Here is a 20,233-nt window from a genome sequence, read left to right on the forward strand (position 1 = left end):
GAGGAGTGGCTAAGGGAGCTGGGCTTGTTCAGCCTGGAGAAGAGGAGACTCAGGGGCGACCTTATCGCTCTCTATAGGTACCTCAAGGGAGGCTGTAGCGAGGTGGGGGTTGGTCTGTTCTCCCACATGCCTAACTTCTTTACTGAAAGGGTTGTGAGGCATTGGAACAGGCTGCCCAGGGAAGTGGTGGAGTCACCATCCCTGGAAGTCTTCAAAAGACGTTTAGATGTAGAGCTTAGGGATATGGTTTAGTGGGGACTGCTAGCGTTAGGTCAGAGGTTGGACTCGATGATCTTGAGGTCTCTTCCAACCTAGAAATTCTATGTAGTGCATGCACAGCTGAGCCTGCCCCCTGCACCACGCAGGCAGGGCTGAGTCTTGACTAGCCATCTTTATTGACATACATCTATTGCTTTCCTGCAAGTCTTGCAGTGTTTATTTCACTGCTTTCATTCAACCTCCTGTATCTTCAAAATGAGGTAGCCTGCAAAAAGTATTTGGAAGCCTAACTTCTGCACAAACAACAAATGTGAAGCACAAAACGGACCCCACTTTATGTCATTTTTGACTTACTTTTCCAGTCCTAAGCACATTAAATTTCACTCCAAAACTATAACATAAGTAACAACAAAAAGCCATAATTTTAAATTGATTTAGTCTGAAAGTGCCCCTGTAAACTTATTTGCTCTTTGCTTAGGAGAACAAGTGCCCAGAATTGGTCCGTGAAACATCACTTACCTAGCAGGAGAGGGTTTGGGTTCAGTACGGTGTAGAAAAGATGAGAGCAAGAATATCAGAGTCTGGACTGCACCACAGCCGCTGCATCAGGTCTTGCTCTAGGGTCTCATAACAGAAGCTGGAGATGGAGATCAGGAAACCAGCACAAGGCCAGCCTGATATCAGTATTCATCTGGGTGCTGCTGATCAGGAGGTTCAGGATGAAGGTTATTTTCTCCTTGTAAACGCAACACTAATTTTATCTGCAGTTCTCAGAGTGAACATGGTAGTGGAATGCACAACGGCATTTCCACCCTCACTTCTTGGAACACAGCTGCACTTTAAGAGCATGGAAAAGGGTACCTTGACTACTAATTTCAGGATTCAACAGTTACCTCAAGTATAAAGACAATGCATTTGAAAAATACACGTGACAGATTTCCTGTAGATTAATGAATATAATCATGAAGAACAAATTAAATGAAAGAGACTTCCAGAGAGAGTAAATTCACTTAACAATCTGTAGAAAGGGTAATTTATATCTAAATATAGCTCTGTTGAGGATGAGCATCCATGAACCCATAGCTTTTTCTTGTATCTAGGACAGAGTTTTCTACCTTTCTAATTTCTTTGAGTTTTTGCTTTTCCTTCTCAAAATAGCAAACTGATAAAAATATTACAACTGGACTTTTTAAAACTGAAATAGGATGACTTTCCTCCCTCACTATAGCAACCTCATTCACCACCGTCTCAGAAATTACAGTGAACAGGTTTCTGTGGGCAAATGTACAGTTTCCTTATACAACGCAATAAACACTAAATTTGACCCTGGTCTCAGTTAATTAATATTGTATATACTAAGGAAGTAGCTGAATGTTCTGTCAGGGCAAACATTATTTCATTTTATTATTTCATATCAAGAGTGCGTAACTGGAGAAACAATGGGCTCAGATATTAATATGTAAGCACATGTAGCCCAAACTTCAGAAGTGATCTTTGTAGTAGGGAAATGGTATTGCTTGTTGGCTCCTGACAAATTGGAGAACAGGTTGAAAGCTCCCTGTTGCAAAATGTTTTTTTCAAAACAGAAAAAGATTTTTTTCTTTTCAGGTAGAACAGAAATAGTCTTAATATCATTTGAAAATTTTCCAGGCTAGAGACATAGTCTCCTGTCCTAAGTCTTATTCGAAATGTAAGTCATCATTTCCTTTGACCTTAATGAAAGCAGTGTGGCTAAATCCAGGGTAATCATTTTTACGAGACAGAGCTACATCTTTTCAGCATACTTGCATAATAATCAGCTGAAACAAATTTTCAGTAATGTCAGGGTAGCAGAGCTGCAGAACATACCAAAGTCATGGTCTGTACACTCATTTGCCACGTTTATCTAGATAACTAGCTTTTATTCAAGATGTCAGAAACAGAGAAGTCACACTTAAGTTTTAGAAAGCAGTTATTCTGGGAGCTGTTACTCTAAGTACTCTTTGACTAATAATATATCAATGTAATATGATAACTATGGACTTAATTCTGCAACAGTTACCGGGGAAGTGCTTCTTATTTACTCAGCTGTGAAAATAAATTCAGATATTCCCTTAATAATTGTCAGAAATATATGGCTACGCTAATAGTGTGTATTGAGGATGAGTTACAACAAATAAGTTTATTTGGGAATATTTCCAGCAACATATAGAATTTCAGATTTCATAAAATATTTTCTTTGAACAAAATGCACTACTTTTATGAAGCTATCCCCAATCTTGTGCATAATATTTTTATGCACAAAAGAACTATTAATATTTTTAATAGTTCTTTTAGAAAGCCGATAGATCTAATCAAAGCTTGCATAATTTCTATTTATCATTTAAGAATGTTAGCAAGACTCCACTAAAGAAAAACACCTCTTGCATATAGTATACCTTAGCTCATTACTGAAAAATGTGGGCTGGTTCTGCTACACAATTATTAAGAATATTAGTGGTAGCTACAAAGTTATTTGCATCCATAAATGAATATCAAAGCTCTTTAGATTTATATTTATTCAAATTTCATGTTTTTATAGCAATAGTAACAATGCAATTACTAAAGCAATTGATTTATGAAATTTTATTCCTACTAAAACCATAGCCAGTAACTACAGACTAGATTGATGAGTCACAATGGAAAACCAAAATGAAGAGAGTTAAGAAGCAAGGTACAGGACTATTCAACTTCTGGTGGCAGGTGCTGGGGGTTCTTCCTCACACAATCTTTAAACCACAACAGAACCTTACAGGTGTCCAAGTTATAACTAAAAATGCCTCTTCTAAATGATAATGCATCTGAGTGTAGTAAGAACTACAGTGCAAAAGACATTTATTTATTTATTTATAAAGGAAAAAAAAATATTGCAGTGAGGTTGGAGTACTGAAATTCACAAAGCCCAGGACATAACCTCTTTGGTACAGCATTCTGGGACATCACTTATGCTAATATAAGTGCCACCATCAAAAGCACTGCATTTGAAAGTCATTGTGCAATAACTACATGACAAACTAATATTTATCCCTATAATCATGCCCATTGTGAATTCCAGTGAGTTCACAAAAAAATCACACAATGCCTCTGCTCATTAAAATGTAAAATTGGCATCATACCTGTTGATATGTTTCTGACAGGTATATTCAAGACACATTTACATATACTTGGAAAGACGATCCTTCTAAATCCCAAACCCAGATAGCCGGCCCACAGCCTGAAAGCCTGTCTAGGTGATGTGCGTGTCTACACTGGACTTGTATCACTCTCCACCTCAGCTGTGACTTTGCCTGTTGCTTTTGTTTGCTTGCTTTTCCTTGCTTCTCCTTAGTATTTTTTTTTTTCTTTTTAGCAGGCAGATGTGACTCCTGCATTGTTACTAAGGAAAGCTACAACTTATTAAATTGTGTTTTTTTTCACAGGATTTGAAATATTTATTCAGAAGAAGAATAGAAGTGATTTTTTCGTGTTATTTCTATGCTCTACAAAAGGTAAGGAAAGCATTGCCTTTGTGAGTGTGTCAGTTGAAAGGTATCTGCTGGAATCCAGGTATAAATTTCCTAGCTCCTGGGTTTCAGAAAGCACAGTTAGACTGGGACCACCTCCCTATAGCCTTTATCACCTGTGGAGCTGGTAGAAGGCAGTCACAGCACTGGTATACGCTAACTTCATATGTGGTCTGCATATAATGTATATAATGCATGTGTATACATGAGTGCCTGTGCATGTGCACCTGTGTGGAGAATAGCTCCACACCTCATGTAACTGTAGTGCGCTCGCCAGCAAAATCTGCGCAACAAGCATTATCTGCTCGGCCATGCCTGGCTGTGCAACAGACGCTCTGTCTGAGCACAGGCACTCTCTGAGCGTGAATTAGGTTACCCTCTGTATGAAAAGCAATTTATCGATCTAGCCCCTGATAGATTTCCTTTTCACTCAGTTTTTACCTACTCTTAGCAAGCCATAGGGCTGCAAAGGGAAAAATTCAATATCTGCTGTTCCTATTGGGAACTGTATATCTGGAAGACCCAGAGCATTGTGTTTTAAAAGCATCTGAACTTGCAAGAGGGATCCTATTTTGCACCAGGAAGAAATAAAAGAATTAAAACCAAGAAAAATCTGCAGCTTGCTTCTTTTTGGATGTCAGGAGACCTAGATTTAAATCCTTAATTTCTCAGAGCCAAATCAGAGAGATGAATTTAAGCATGTCCTGAGTCTTCACTGTAAACCATTTATCCATTACTTCTTATAAAAAGGATTTGCTTGTCACTGCATAAAACAGACACACACACACACACAAAAAAAAAAAAAAAAAAAAACTTAAATCTCAGTTATATTGCCATCTGTAGTTGTTTGAGATATATACTGCTAATGGGATGTCTTCTAAAGAAGAAATTTTCTTCACTTGAACAATGCTCCAATTTGTTAACAAACCTGTTTATGAAGTTATTGTTACACCAGGAAGATTTCAGCTTTTCTGTTTGCTTTTAAAATGAAGCTAATTCACTTTTGAAAGCTTTTGTGTCATCCTAGTGAGGCGTGCTGGCTGATGTTTGGGATGAGAGTCCCACTTTTTCTGTGCATGACTTCCTTTTTCCTCCTCTCACTCATGCCCAGGTGCAGATTATATCAATTTAGTCTTTTTTTTTTTTTTCTCTATTCTCCCTTGATTTATATTCTAACATAACCATGTCAGACAAGCTGTTGCAAATCCTATCTTTGCCTAACATTTGTGGCATGCTAGACTTAGGCTTTGGTTTTGCCATGGGATCTGACAGCATGCATGTGCCTCTGCAGGGAAGGGCTCTGACCCGGTGGTGCCAGGGTCAAGCTGTTTGCCCTGCCTGTTGCATTACCTGTGAGTAACCACCTGGCCTCCCCCTGTTCAACTTTCTTTGCTTTCATGCCAGCAAAACAAACATTAACAACTTTTTTTCCCTCTTCTTTATTGCCTTATTGTCTTATTGTATTATTGCTGCCTTAGTGATATCAGGTGAGTGATATTGGCAGCATTATATCCATGAATGCCAAAATACTAACTGCTTGCTGCCACAGGACACTATAGTGTTCACATTCCTAGGACTCATTGCTTTCACATCAAATATGAGGAGCTCTGCTATGTTTAATGCAACTTAATAATTAAAAAAATAAAAAAGACTAGCATTAATGATAAATGGCTGCAAGCATACATTAAGCCCTGTATAAACATATGGAGAGAGATGCAGGATTTTGTGACTTCAAATACTCAGATGCACTCAACTTCATATTTACAATGAATTACATTCTTCCACAATAGTAGTAATACAAGGAAGTTTATTTTGTCATGCTCAGATTTCAGAAAATAATGTCTTCAAGTAAAACTTCCCCATCCTCAGTAGAACAAGCAAGCCTTTGTATGTTCCAGTACTGACACAGAATGCAGATTGTGAAGAGCATCTTAAACATGGAAAGAAATAAATGATTGTATGATTTTAATATTTTAATATGATTTAATACAGGATACAGCAAAACATACAAGGCAGCATTTCTTCAGCAAAGTCTGAAAGGCCAGGGAAGAAACTTACTATGAAAATTACACCATAGCCTTTGTCAAATAGTGGAGATAAATTATCTGAGTTAACAGAAGGGAGCAGACTGTGTTTGATGGTTACAGAACGGGAGTTGAAGTTAAAGAACAGCACCAAGACAGAAGGAAAGAATTCAGAGTACTGGGGGTCAAGAACATGTATTTAAAGAGACAGACTATAGGTGGGAGCTTTATTCCCATTTCTGCCTTTTACTTGCAACATGACCTTGAGTTAGTCTCTTGATTTCTCTGATTTCTCTGGTTTGGCAAAATGCCCATTACCATTGCCCATTTCCCTTGCACAAAATGCCCATTAAACAAAAGAAGATTCCACTGATTTTTTTTTCCCATTGGAAACAAAGGAACACTGAACCACCAAGCATTTTAAGTAAAGAAATACTGAAAATTTAAAAAAAATAATAAAATAAAATTCCATATTGAATTCTTTATTTACATTTCCCATCAAGTATGAAATATTTTCAAGGTCTGCAAGCACCTTCTGCAAAAACATTTGTCAAAACACCATTTTGCCATCAAAAACAAATTTTACTAAAAAAAGTGTAGAAAAAACTTGGCCAACCAGCAACATTATAACATGCCTGTCCACCAACATAACATGATACAAGAGTTGTGGGTGCACAACCGGGTGCTGTGGAGGGTGATTGCGAAGTGGCAAGTGAGACCATGCCCTCCCCAGCAAAGGCTGCAGTCCCACAGGAGCCAGACAAGACCAGCAGGCCCTGGGCTGGCAGCCAGGGCCACCACCAGTCTGTGGAACCAGCAGGACCAGGGTGAGGCTGGTGAGGCAAGTGAGCTGGCCTGGATTCACCAGGTGCTCAGGTGGGCACAAGGATAGCTACAGAGCTGCTTGGGCAGGGAGTCAGGGAAAGGTTTGAGCTTAAGTGATAGTGCTGAGCAAGGCTTCTCATGGCTCCTTCTCATGCAGCTCTTACTAGGAGATACCCAGAACTTGAGATGAAGTCCTTTACCATACAGGCCATAAAACTGGCTAAGATATCATAGTCATAGGACGAGCAAGGAGGGGACACTGAAGGCTGATGCATAGAGTTGGCTTTGTTCAACACATGGCTTAGGGAATCTCCAAAGATTCATCCTGAAATGCCTTTCTTACTTCTTCATTTCCTGATGAAGGCAAAGAAATGTTTCTAACTTCTCATTTTCTTTGCAGGCTTGTTTCCCTTTCAAAGTTGAGTCCTTGCTTTATTTTATTTCCAACTTCCATGTGGACTTCTCAGAAGCTGAAAAGAAAAGAAAATAAGCATGAGTTAGTTTAATTTTATGTGGGACTTTTATTATGATGTGGGGCTTTTTTATCCCATCCTTCCTGAGGACAGCTGTAGTTCTCAAACAGCTGGTCCACAGGTTTGACTTTGATTGAGCCAAAATTGCAGTTGCTTTAATAATTTCTCAGTTTAACTGAGTCTTAAGTTGGTTCTTGAGAAAGCTAAGACAGATAAGGTATCCTCCCAGTTCTCACTCTGCTCTTACACCCTTGGTACATAAATAAAACATGGACAGTAGTTTATAACACCTCTAAAGTAATTTCTCTTGCTATCTCATTATGCTAGCTATTGCTTCTACTGGATCCAGCCTAGATAAACTGTTACTCCATGGACACAGCTACACCTTTCCCTTGTAGAGAAAATCCTAGATGACAGCAAACTTGTTTCCTGACCACCTTGTCATGTGCAGTCATGGTCTGGTAAGTGGACAGGAATTGCTGCTCTTCGGATTTAATATTTTGCGCTTGCTTTGGAAAGATATAAACAGAAGAAAATACAAAGCAGAGAAGAAAGATTAAATCATTCAAAGATAAATCTTTAATAGCTGTATGTAAACTCTGTAAATTAACTCATCTAGAGCAATTATACTTACTAGAAATAGCACGTTTTTTTTCTGATAGCTTCTTAAATATTTTTTGTTTGTTTGTTTGTAATCAAATGTTTCCTTTAATTACTGGATTACAAACTTTTAAAGCAATTATTGAAAGGGCACCATGCCAATCAAGCATCTGTGACACCACCAATTATCCCTGCCAAAGATACGTTTTGGTATGTCTTTTACCAAGGCTCCTACTTTAAATATCCTACATGACAAAAAGACCATGAGCTCCTTATTCTGTGATATGCAATCAAAATGGATCTTCCTTCCTTTATCTATCTTCTTTCCCTTCTAGAGATCGATAGTCCCTCAGTTAAATTTTTTCTGCACCATCTTGACTTTTTCAGAACTAGCCATTTCTCTGCACATAGATTAAGTCTTGGCATCATTCAGATAAAAATTTATATTATTATTATTATAGTTATTATATATATAGTATTTATCTTTTAAGTTATCAATTAGATAATTAAAAAAATAGACCTTTTAGAAGAAGGTATTATTTAAAAGAGAAAAGAATGACTTCTGTATATATGCAATTGGACACCCTAATTATTTTATATGATTTGAAAACATAAGAAGTTTTCAGCATGATGAGTCTAGCCTTCAGATGGATGATACTGGGTTTTCAATAGCAACTCTCCATAATGCATGTTAACCTGTTACCAAAACAGAACATTTTAATGCAACTCTCAATGTCTTCTTTATGAGTTTTAAACTGATGTCCACAGAAAGAGTTTGGAGGTTTTTCTTGTATCCTATGTTTGCAGATTGTCAAGTAATGGCTGTCCAAGGATGTTAAATGCTACCATGATATCTCTGAATTTTCTTGGCTGCTTGCTAACCAACAAGCATGCTCCAGCACTGCTTCTCTAGGCCATGTCCAGCATCAGTGGGACCGAGCAACAACATGTGAATACCCAGCCACACCAGTTCTTGTGCTTGTAACAATGCGTTAGTATGTTTCAAAGACATGAAAAACTGTATTTTTTTTTTTTTTTTCAAAACCAAACCCAGGCCTGCCTTTCTTCCTTTCTTCCTTTTTTTCTGATATCTGTCATTCTACCTATCTATCCATTTTGGTACATTACAAAGTTTTTAATTTGAAGGCAAGCACTAAAAACAAACATTTTGAGCTTTTATTTCTGTTCTGAGTGTACAGCTTACTCCTAAAATTCAGTCCATCAATACCAATACTTTTTCATTTCACTGAGAGTCTCTAAAGTAGTGTTACTGAAAAATATGTAAAGTACTACTTTATCATGCAGTCTTTGTCCCTCATTAGACATATACGGACTCATTTTAAAACAATTAACAAGGGCAATATGGCTTTTGCTGGGTCCTGGGATACAAGCCAGGAGCAAAATACGAGAATATTTTCCCAATAAATTAGGAGAAATCTCTTCTTTTATAGTATAGTGTGTAGTGTTGAATGTGAGCTGGACATACGATTTGAAATGACTGTATGACTTAAAAATACAGTAAGTAAACAACATCATAATGGGGAAAGACATGATATAGGCAATTTACAAAATGTGCGAGCATGCAAATCACAGGTAAGAAAGCAAATATGTGTAAAATGTTTTTACATGTAAAGCTGGAATTTTCCTTCAAATAACATAAAATTGTGATCAACATGTAAAGAAAAACAAACAAACAACACCTTACAGAGGTTACATTTCATCGTTTGGGGGGTATGTCTAGATGGGAAACCTCTGTGTGAACATCGTTTCAAGGTGAGTGAAACATCATATAGGAATAAATGTGTTGTTGCTTCTAACATAAAATTAAACTTTTGAGAGTAAAAACAAACAAACAAAAACCCCACCCTGTAACACCCTGTTTTTAATGTATATATAAGGATAAGATCCTTAAACTACCTTTGTGGCTTCTATTCTGGTTCATTTCTTACTTCTGAAACCTTTCATGTTTATTGTTTCCCTACCACATAATTTCCTATACCCATAAGTAAAATGAAGTCAAACACATTGCCTATAGTGGTTTCTCACATTTGCTAAGCTTTTACTTATTTTGTTTTCTCTCTGAAGGATATTTTATACTATTTTTTGTACAACTATATGCCATTTAGCATCTATAGGCTGACTAAATGAATTAACATTAAATGATAGGGCAGTAGCAGCTGTACAGCAGGAACAAATGCTGAAAGTGCAGCCTGCTTTCAGTGCCTGCTCAGGGAGCTCTTGATATAAAAAGGCTGGCCTTCATAGGCTCATCCTTTTGTAGCTGTTTTCTTTATGTTTTCTATGGTATTTGCACCTTGATCTCCATCAGGCTTACAGTTTTTCAGACATACTTCCATAGCCCTATGGAACTGCACAGCGTGCAGCGTGTGACAGTAACCTATTGACTCCTATTGATTTGGGTGTGTGAGCACAGTGTAACTTGCACTCACAGAACCTCTTTGGATGTGCTGTGAAGTCAGAGGTTTTCCAGTCATTTTTCACTCAAGTGAATGCACAATAGTCTTGCTGTGCCAAAAGATAAGACTATATCACACTAAGTGGTAATGTTTGTATTTATACTTAGAGCCATAATACTGCAGTGGCACAGCTAACAGCTGCAAGGTAGGCAGTTCTGGAAAAAAAAATGTTTCTACAAACTGTAAAATTTCATTACTTCTGCTGCTACAAGATCCTGGCTTTGCTTTCCTTAGGGCTTCATCTAATGCATCTGAAAGGGTAAATGTTTTCCCTTTTATAAAAATTTTGAACACAATACATAAGAAAGTTAACCAGAGCAGTTAATCTAACAACCTGTTTTGTCATTTTATATTAGCATCCCATATCTAGCAGTCACTGTCTAACAACATGTGATTTTGTAGTAGTTCATTTCCTACTCTTTAACTGACCCTGATCTCTATAAGACACATGCATGCTTATCAGCATAAATATGTACATTTTAGGCCTTGGCTTCACACAACGACAAGATCAAATATTTACACAATATACACAATAAAATCCTCCATTTATTAGTGTGATTCATGTTTAATACCAGTATGTAACAGATTCATGTCAGTGTCAGCATAGCCATATACTTGAACTTTTCATATGCTCAGAAATTTAAAAAAAAAAAAGAAGGGGGGGGGGGGGCAAAATCTGTATGTCTCAACTCTCTACTCTTGTAGGTGCTTTACCTTGACAATAATTGTTTCTAGAAGAGTCATGCGAACAATTTTGAGAGGCAGTGACCATGAGCAAAATCAAATTGTACAAGATGTTAGGATCAGTCATAATCATAACATGAAGAGTAAACTAAAAGATAAAAATTAAGAGAAAAGACTGGCTTAATTTGTTTTTATAATATAAGCTTTGCCACACCCTTTACTTGAATCTCTTCTGATTTAGTGAAAAAAAAATAAATATATGTGAGTTTCTCAAACAATTATCCTAACTAATTAAAATATAATGTCATCCGCTGGAATGCCTCAGAAGAATATACTGTTTTATGGGCATGACTTCTGCATATGGATATTAATATGAACATAGGAAATGTATGAAAAATCTACTACTCTGAAGCAGATAATTAGCTTCATATTGAAAACTGTTTAAAAAAACTCTTGATCTGTGAACCTTTTGATTGTATAATTCCCATAAAATTAATTATACTGTGAATTCAGAAGAGTGGGACTTCAGCACTTATAAGCTGTTCATGCTGCAATTTTTATTCAAGTCTCTCAAAATAGATCACAAATATTAATTTATTACAACCCAGGAACCCAAGGAGAAAAAAAAAAAAAAATAAAAAATAAAAAAGGTCAACAGAACCAATGCTTCTCCTGGCAGCCCCAGCACAGAAGTGAGCATTTTGCAGGGGCACTGGGAAACAGCTTCAGCCATGCAGACTGAATATATAGATTTTTTCCGATTGAATGTGAGGGTCCTAGGGAAGCAGCCAAATACTTTTCCTACATTGCTGAACTACAATGATTTTGATGTAGAGATGCACCTGAGTACACCTACAGGGACTTCTGTGAGAATTTAAGACTTATGATGATGCAGGCCAACCATTATTGCCTTAATGTTTAAATTTTTTCAAATCTCAGCAGGACTGTACTTTTTGCTTTCTAGTCTGCAGCATGATGTGCTCTATTGAGTGGTACAGCATAGAAATACACTTTTTCCTGTATTGAGTGAATTGGAAAATCATGTGTTTTTAATTAGCTGTAAAAGGACACTAGGACAGCTGGTGTTACAAAGCATATGAAAAGTCTTGCCTGGCTTTGCCTTTGCACTTGCAGAACCAAACAGTTAAGTGCCTGCTTTTCTGCAGTGAGTGATGAATGAGAATTGTGTGGCTTGGGGAAGACGTGGGGTTTTAAACACAGGCTCTTCCCATTTCACTTTGGTGCTGCTGGGTGGCTGCTAATTTACTCCTGCTCTATTGCCTGTTTCTGGATCATTACTGAAACTGTGTTAGTCATAGGCTCCCCAAGATGTTTTACAACATTTCTTGAATCACAAACAGCTGGTGTGCTGTGACAGCATACCATACAGTTCCAGTCCTCCTCAGTCTGTCTTCTGTGTTCCTGGGCAGGACAGGGCAAGCCCAGTAGCCTGCAGGGAGAGAAGAAGGCAGCCCCCCCTAGAGTGGGATGTCTGCCTGCTGCTCGCCTGCAAACTGGGGACTGGGTTGCAAGCTGAGATGGGCAGGAAATCAATGTTAATGGCAAATGAATGTTTTCTGAGTTTTGCCACAGTTTGGCCTCAGCCTTTGGAAGTATATACGAACAACTTTTCCCCTTCCCAACTCATGGGCACGTGGGCTAAAACTGGTTTGAATTTTTCCTATTTTCAGTTTCCCATCCTCACTGTGACTCTCAGATTCTCATCTGTTCAAAACTGGTAGCATTCACAGAAGCTTCTCAGACTTGGACTCCCTTCAGTATCCAACACCAGCACTCACCATTGTCATGGCATGGAAATGGAAGGTGTATACAAGTGCTAAATAGCCAGTATTATTCATTGTTCTTAAAATTATATAGCCTTGAAGATCTGTGCACATCAAGCTTTAGACTCTGGACATGAGTTTCATTTTCATTATACTGAAATAGTTTCATGTACTGTGTTCTGGGTGCTTACATGAAGGGTTTCCATATTTTGGTAACTAATCTGATATTACTACAGAACACTGCAGAAGTGTGGAAATCCAGACTAATATTGCAGCCACCTATCCATATGCTATGCATTGGTACATCTTCAAAATGATTCCTCTAAAGCCTTTTATCCTCCTCCCAATTTCTAAGTCACTACACTTTCAGAACAATTTACTATTTTTTTCTAGTAAAAAGAATGGAAAAATGAATTATTTAATATAGCAAAGATTAGCAAACACATACTCTTTGACAAGTTCCAGGTCAATCATTCGGATATATTACCTGCATCTTAAAGGTGAAGTTTCTCAGGAGTTGGATGAATTGGCAAAGTGCTGAGTTGTCTCTGTTGCAATGTTGCAATCACCTTTTCCAGCTCATTTGATACTCCACTGCAGAATTTCCTCAGTGTGTTCTCTGTAAAAGAACTGGACTCAATCAATTTCCATTAGTGAGAAAGCTATCTCTCAAAAAAGCCATCTTAACTCAACATAGCAGAAACACAATTTAATTTATTTAAATCTTTAAAAAATGAAATTCATGTTGGCTCAAGAAGAACAAGTAACTGAGGCATGGAGTTGTTAAGGATAGGTGGATAGGTATTTTCTCTACTTATACTATTAAAAAAAATTACTTCTGGTCCACCAAAACTTCTAAACTTCATCCTTTCAAGGTGTTTTCCAAAACAACATCAAATAAGGTCTATATGTGCTGGCTTTTCCCCAGATAGTATACAGGCAACACCATAGGTGGCTGTCCACATAGATTTCACAGCAGCACATACAAATTCACCTACAGAGATGCAGTGGGTAGATCTTGGCCAGCCAACTGATGCTTACCCAGCTGCTCTCTCACTCCCCGTCCTCAACAAGACAGGGAAAAATGAAATGAAAAGCTCATGAGATAAGGATGGGGAGATCATTCACCAACTGCCATCATGTGAAAAATAGGCTCAACTTGGGAAAATATAATTTAATGTATTGACAAATAAAATAATTATTTTTATTACTTTTTATAACTAAATTAAAAGATGAGCCTCAAGAACTGAACCTTGCCAACCTAGGTAATCTGAAAGATTTTTGTGAGTTTAAAGTATTTGGTCTTAAATGTAAGAAATTTATGCTGAGCAACATAATCTGCCTCTGATTTCTGCCAAGTACTCTCACAACTTGGACATTACTGTGTCACCATTTACATCTGATTGATAGCCCTTCAGTAATTCAAAGCCAAAGATTAATGATCAAGTTCCCCAGTCTTGGTCACCTGATTCTGAAGGAAGGACTGTGATTTGAATTGTGGAGATTAAAAAAGGAAAATATTTTTCTTGTCTTGCAATGGCTGAAAGGTCATTCTTGAGCACAAGTGGTTTAAATAATTTATCGTGAGCTACTGAGTCATAACAGAGTTACTGATCTGTCTTTAACTACAGTGACATTCTATTTTTTCAACTCTGTATTTTTTTATTCTGCAGAAGGATTAAATAGCTCTCATTCTGTATTAACCAGAAATGTTTAAGTACATTGTAACTGTGTAATAATGCATCAGACCTGTACCTTTTATAGTCTGACTAACAGAGAAGTGCCTTGATGGGACTACTTGCTAAAAAGAAGTGTTCTGCTTGGGAACGCCATGCCTCTATCAGCTTTGAGTGTATCATTTATTTTCTAAGTAGCCTGTGCATACTCACTTTGCAACAGTAGATTATTTGAGATTCCGATGCTGATCTACTTTTTGAACTTCTGTGTTGGTACTGAGAGTCTTCATACCTCGTTAAACTTGTCTTCTTTATTTTGCATGCATCATTGTTTTGTGCAGTCCAGGGGGTTTGATGTATATATATGCCTCATTATGTATTTTAGTAACTCTGAAAAGTTGCCTAGATGTTAAAATAATTCTCACAGCTGCTAGAATTTTGAAGGTTTCGTTATGTCTTCAATAAAAATATCAACTATCAAAATCTTTTTCCCCCTACTAATATTACCACTTTCCTAATTTAAAATACTTATATGTCCTGAAAACATTCTGGATCATATTCCTTGAGAGAATATGAAAAAAGGACCCCTTCAGATGTGCATCTACCACAGTGTTTTTCAGTTTCTGACTGTTTTGAATGCAAAACTTTCCTTCATGATAACTGCAAATGCTTCTAGTTGCTGTGCAAAGCAGCTAGAACATCTTTCCTCTTCCCTCTGCTTTCTCTGCTTGCTTTTTTTTTTTTTTTTTTTTCCCTTTGTTTCTTGACCATGAACAACACTTATGGACAGGAGTTAAGGCCACTGCTGGGATATTGGTCTCATCATGAAGAAAAGGTCATCTCGGCAGAATTTCTGTAGTTCAAGAAAAAAGTCATATAAAACAGTCATATAAAAAGCAAGTGGGGAAAAATAAAACCACATCAGAATGGAAAGGAAACATAGGATCCTGCCATGTGGTGGTTGAGCTCCATGCAGAGCCAGCCCCCACAGTGGTCCTGTGTGGACAGAGCCCATTCCCAGCTGAGGGCACCAACCCTTGTGGGTCCCTCTGAGCAGTCTGGGGGCCCGTGGGCTGCCACGTTTCCACCCTTCCAGCTCTGAAGCTCCATTGCCCCCTCAGGCCTCTGGAGTCTCTTCCCTCGCAGTTTCCCCTTTTCTGTCCCAGTGTGCCCTGCCCAGACACCCTCCCCAGGACACCCTTAGGAGCCTGCTCCCTCATCAGGGCACGAGACAGAAGTTAAAGACAAACAAAAAAGGTGAAAGAAAACAAGCAATCACAATATTGAGAAGAAACAATGGGAAAACTGGTTTTAAAATGGAAGAGCTGCTGCTGCAAAGACTGTAGACTCAATTTGTACTTCTGCTGGGCATTAACAGGCAACAGAGGAGAATGGCTGTGTATTTATGTCTTTGTTGTATTATGTTGGGAAAGACATCTTCACTTCTGTGTGCCTCATTGTTAGATCTGTCATTATTATTACATCCATTTCAAAATTTGGGAATAATGATATTGAGCTTACAAAGGTGTTGAAAGGATTAATTAACTGAAATCAAAACATTACAAAAATCAGATTATTATGTTGTCAAATAATAAGCCTGGAACTAGAATTTCAGTTATGACTAGGCCAGTTTTATGCAGACAAGCCTCCACCTAAACACACTTTTCTACTTGCCCATGTTTTTCTCATATACAAACTGTCAGATGTTATAGTCAATGTTGCTTGAAATGATCTATCACTTTGGAAAATTGTGAACTACTGGCATCCTCATTTGACATTCTCTGAAACCTGGGAAATGTGAATGAAAGTGTATTTTCTAGATGCATTAAACATTAGAAAACTCTACATATTGTGTCTTGTTTCGTTTCACGTGTGCTTAGTGGTTGGCCTTAGTGATGGCCATGGTCATCAGCCAATAACGCAATTTTGGTTTTGCTCACACTATGAGAATCACATGGATTTATGGAGGGGTGTATGGTTTGCACTGATTTATACTGTGGAAAATCAGATAAAATGCAGCACTGGTAGATTGTGCCAGACTGACGATCCCTTTTTTTGGAGAAGATAAATACTTTTCTTGACAAGGATAACTCTGAAGATTTGATTTCTTCGGAGTTCAGTAAAGCTTTTGGCATGATGACACACAGGGAATTGTTCACTAAGCTGAAGAGGATGAGGATTAGTAAAATAATGTCAATACAGTAAGGCATGGGCCAAATGGGGGACAATGAAGTGTGTTGTGCTGACAAACCGTGGGGCTAGATGCATGCTGCTGGTGAAATTCCTCAGAGAGCAGCAGCTGTTCACCCTTGGCCAAAGGGAGGGAAGTGCCAGCTAGGGCTGTCGGTGAGGTGTTGTTCAGAGGCACTGCCGCTGCTGACTGACAAGTGTCTGGTGATCACTTGAAAAAAAATAATAAATAAAGGAGTAACCATAAGGTTATAGTAGGACATAAAGTGGGAAATACAGTAAGGGAAAGTGGTATAATGCCTGCAGGAGCTAAATACAGGAATTTCTGCCATGAGATGGGGGTTATCACCTGGAAACAGACAAAGCAAAAGAAATCCTTGCTGGTACAATTTGGCCAGAGGGTAACTGTTAGCCAGCAATGTGAAAACAGGAAACAAAACAAACCAAAACATCAGCTTACTGTCTAGGGCACTCCCACCTCTTCTGAGCTTTTTCTAACTGGTCATATTTAGTACTTCATCTAACAGAGGTATGTAATTTCACACATACTGAAGGAGGCTCAATTCAAAATAGAGAGGATACACAAAAGGCAGCTTGGATAAATGGAAAAGCGGAGGAACAATGTTAGAAAGCAAAGCTAGGAGAGGACAAGTTTAGCTTTGCAAAAGGAAAAGTACAGAGGGGGCTTTATAAAGATCTTAAGATATCCAAGACTGGTGAGCTAGCTGAAGTCAAGGCCAGTATCGTCACGAAAGACAAATGGGTATAAAGTATTCAGAAATAAATTGAGGCTTAAAATTAGAAGTTCCTAACTATTATAGCAATGAGGTTCTGGTGTCCCTGTGGAGCAAAAGGGAAGCAGGAAAAATTAAAAGACCATGTTAATCATCTGTACTTCTGAATGAAACTAAGCAACCTGATCCAATGTGATGAATGACACTACGGATGAGGAAGTGGTGCTGCCCAAGAAGGTCCTTCAAGGATACCTTCAAGGAGTGCTTAACTAAGATAACTGAGCTGATTTCCTGCTGAGCTTGTTTGGGTCTTAGCTGCAAGTAGACAGCCACAAAGCACCCTGAGGCTGACTGCACAGACTCCATGGACAGCAGTGGTGTGAACATGGGCAAGAAAAGTTCAGGAGAACAAGGAAGCAGAATTGGCATCAGCAAAGACCAGGCTGCAAATTCAGTGGTTCTCATTATGTAACAAGAAGAGCATGTTGAGCATCAGCTTATCTGGCTGTCCACTGTACTTCTCTATCTTCCTTGCAGCACTGCTCTCTTCGAGGGCTGGCATGGTCACGGTGGCTGGGTCTTGATCCCCCAAGGGAGTCCCATATGGCAGTTAAGTCCTACGCTGGCCAGCAAGTGGAGAAATAAACCGAGTAATTAAGAGATGGGCAACTTCTGGTTCAAGATTTGCTTCTTATTCCCATAGACACCTCAAGAAAAACAATTCAGTAATATTTTCAAGGTTAAAGAATATTCTTCTAATTAATCTTGACATCTGTGACTTTTTAAGAATGTTTTGAAGACCCATATTACGCCAGGAGCTGTACTATGAAGGCTTGAATCTCTGGTCTCTACTCAACCAAAGATCTTGTTAAAGTCAATGTATTATTACTACTATTTGCAAAAGGTACTGTTTACCACTGTGAAAGCAAAATTTATTCCCCTACTTTAGGCTTTCCTAAACAGTTCCTTGACTCTCTTGACACTTACTTCTTTATACAAGACATTGTCCAATGAGTGTTTTCTAGGATCATTGATTTTAGTGTGTACATGCTTGCTTTAAAGGCTCATTTTGCATGACTCAAGGTTAAATATATTTATGGTACAGAATTGTACTAGGCAGCTGGGTCTTGATTTATAAAGTATTGATAGGTGTTTAAAAACACAGCAAATTCAAAGACAAGCTGATCTCAGCTTGTGTTAAATCTTAAAAAACAAAACAAACAAACAAAAAAAAACAGTTTTCTAAAATATGTTCTGCATTATATACATAAATGATTTTTTTCCAAAGCCTCAGAAATTAATGAGGTTATGGTAGATACAAAGCTGTGTACTTTTTGACCCTGATGTAATCATACTGTGATTTACCGTTTGGGATCCACCCTCCTTCCCTTCCCCCTCCCTCCCTCCCCCCGTATGGTCTATGTGTTATTATCCACCTCAGCCTGAGATCATCTGAGCTGTATTTTGTGCAGTCCCCACTGGGAAGCCCTTAAACAAATGCAATAGCTAATACAAGAGACAAAGGGGAAAAGATGATCAAATTATCCAAGAATATTTTCAGCTACATCTTCAATGGCATAAAAAGAAACACGCTATTTCTAATACAATCTTGAAAACCCTGGGAGCATCCTGTGAGCTCACAGCAGGGCACTGGGTGCAGAAGCCCCAAGGCCAGCCCTGAGGAGTGGCCCGAGATGGCTCCATCACTGGGCTCTCGACTGCTTCAAACCCCCGCCCAACGTTACAGGGCATGGTGTGATTTCTGACACTGCTTTTAAATGCAGGGTAAAAGGAAAAAGCACAGGAGGACAATAAAGTAAATATATGCAGAGTTTGAGAGCAGAGGGATCTTTTCACCCCCCAAAATTCCTTTGGAATATGAAAATTGAGTACCCCAGACTTTACACACCCTTTTGCAGGTGCTGATGACCAGTCTGTCACTGTGTGTCTGGCAGCAGGTGTCGTATGGCAGTCCTGGTGTCAGGGCACTGGTGTAGTTGCTGGCACAAGGCCTGGCAGCTGGTGCCTGAACGGCGTGCACTGAGGGAAAACCCGGCCTGCTGGCCCAGCCACGTTGTTGTTGCTGCAGGGGAGAGGACCTCTGGCAAGCAGCTAATGCTTGGTCACTGACCATGCGTGGTGCCAGACAGACCCCAAGGCTATGAAATCTCTCTCTGAAGGTAGTGGGTACTTGAAATAACATTTAGGATGAAGTTAACGGGGAATCAGAGCCCTGCAAAGCATCCATCGCTGTGGTACTGGTATTTTCCAGGACACGTTTGTGGACGTATGCCTTACCTGTAGCCGAGAAAGACAGTATGGACGGATAAGACAGGACACAGCAGCTCCTTTGTCACAGCAACTCAATGGTGAGCAACACGGACTGCACAAAACAGCCAACCCTCAACTTTGTGTTGAACGATTGTAATTTAGATTTATTAATATTTATGACAGAAGAAACATAGAAGTGTAGGACAGGGGTTTGGTGTAACACTTCAGCACATGCCTTTAGAAGATGTGTTTAAACGGGGCAGACTTCCTATGTTTCTCTGGTTCAAGATCTTGTAATTGCACATGAGCAGATACTAATACTTCGCCTGTCCTACTGTATGTTGTAGCACGCCCTGACAGGCTGGAAGGGGAGAACGTTTTAAGCAGATCTCTTGGCAGGTACCTAGGAATGAGCCAACTCCATGTCAGCGCATGCTGGAGCTGTATGTGACCGGGCTGATGCCCCACACGAGGCACAGTCCACACACGACGGAGGGTTCCCCCCTTTCCACCCGCCCACCCAGGCGTTGCGAGCTTAGCGCCACAGGGTGCGGTCACAGCAGGGGCGCGGGGACCCCGCCGCACCCCGCTCCCCACCGGCCGCCCCCCGGAGCAGCGCCGCCAGCGGAGCCGGGCCGCGCTCTGGGCCCCGGGGCACCGGGCCGGGCGGGGCGGGGCGGGGCGGGGCCCCGTGATGTCAGCGGCGGGCGGACCAATGAGCGGCGCGGCGCGGCGCGGCGGGCGGCGGAGCCAGG

The 20,233-nt window shown here is 39.3% G+C and overlaps 1 long non-coding RNA gene across 1 annotated transcript; it reads right to left on the reverse strand.

Moving 5' to 3' along the window:
* Positions 1-6,403: 6,403 nt before the first annotated feature.
* On the reverse strand, positions 6,404-19,968 carry LOC311434834. Its single transcript, XR_014691759.1, has 4 exons — positions 19,506-19,968; positions 14,497-15,136; positions 13,095-13,226; positions 6,404-7,059 (listed from the first exon to the last, which is right to left on the reverse strand). It is a non-coding gene; the product is annotated as an uncharacterized lncRNA (long non-coding RNA).
* Between the last annotated feature and the right edge of the window lie 265 nt (positions 19,969-20,233).

Source organism: Aythya ferina (assembly GCF_964211825.1).
Source record: "Aythya ferina genome assembly, chromosome: 3".
NCBI lineage: Eukaryota > Metazoa > Chordata > Aves > Anseriformes > Anatidae > Aythya > Aythya ferina.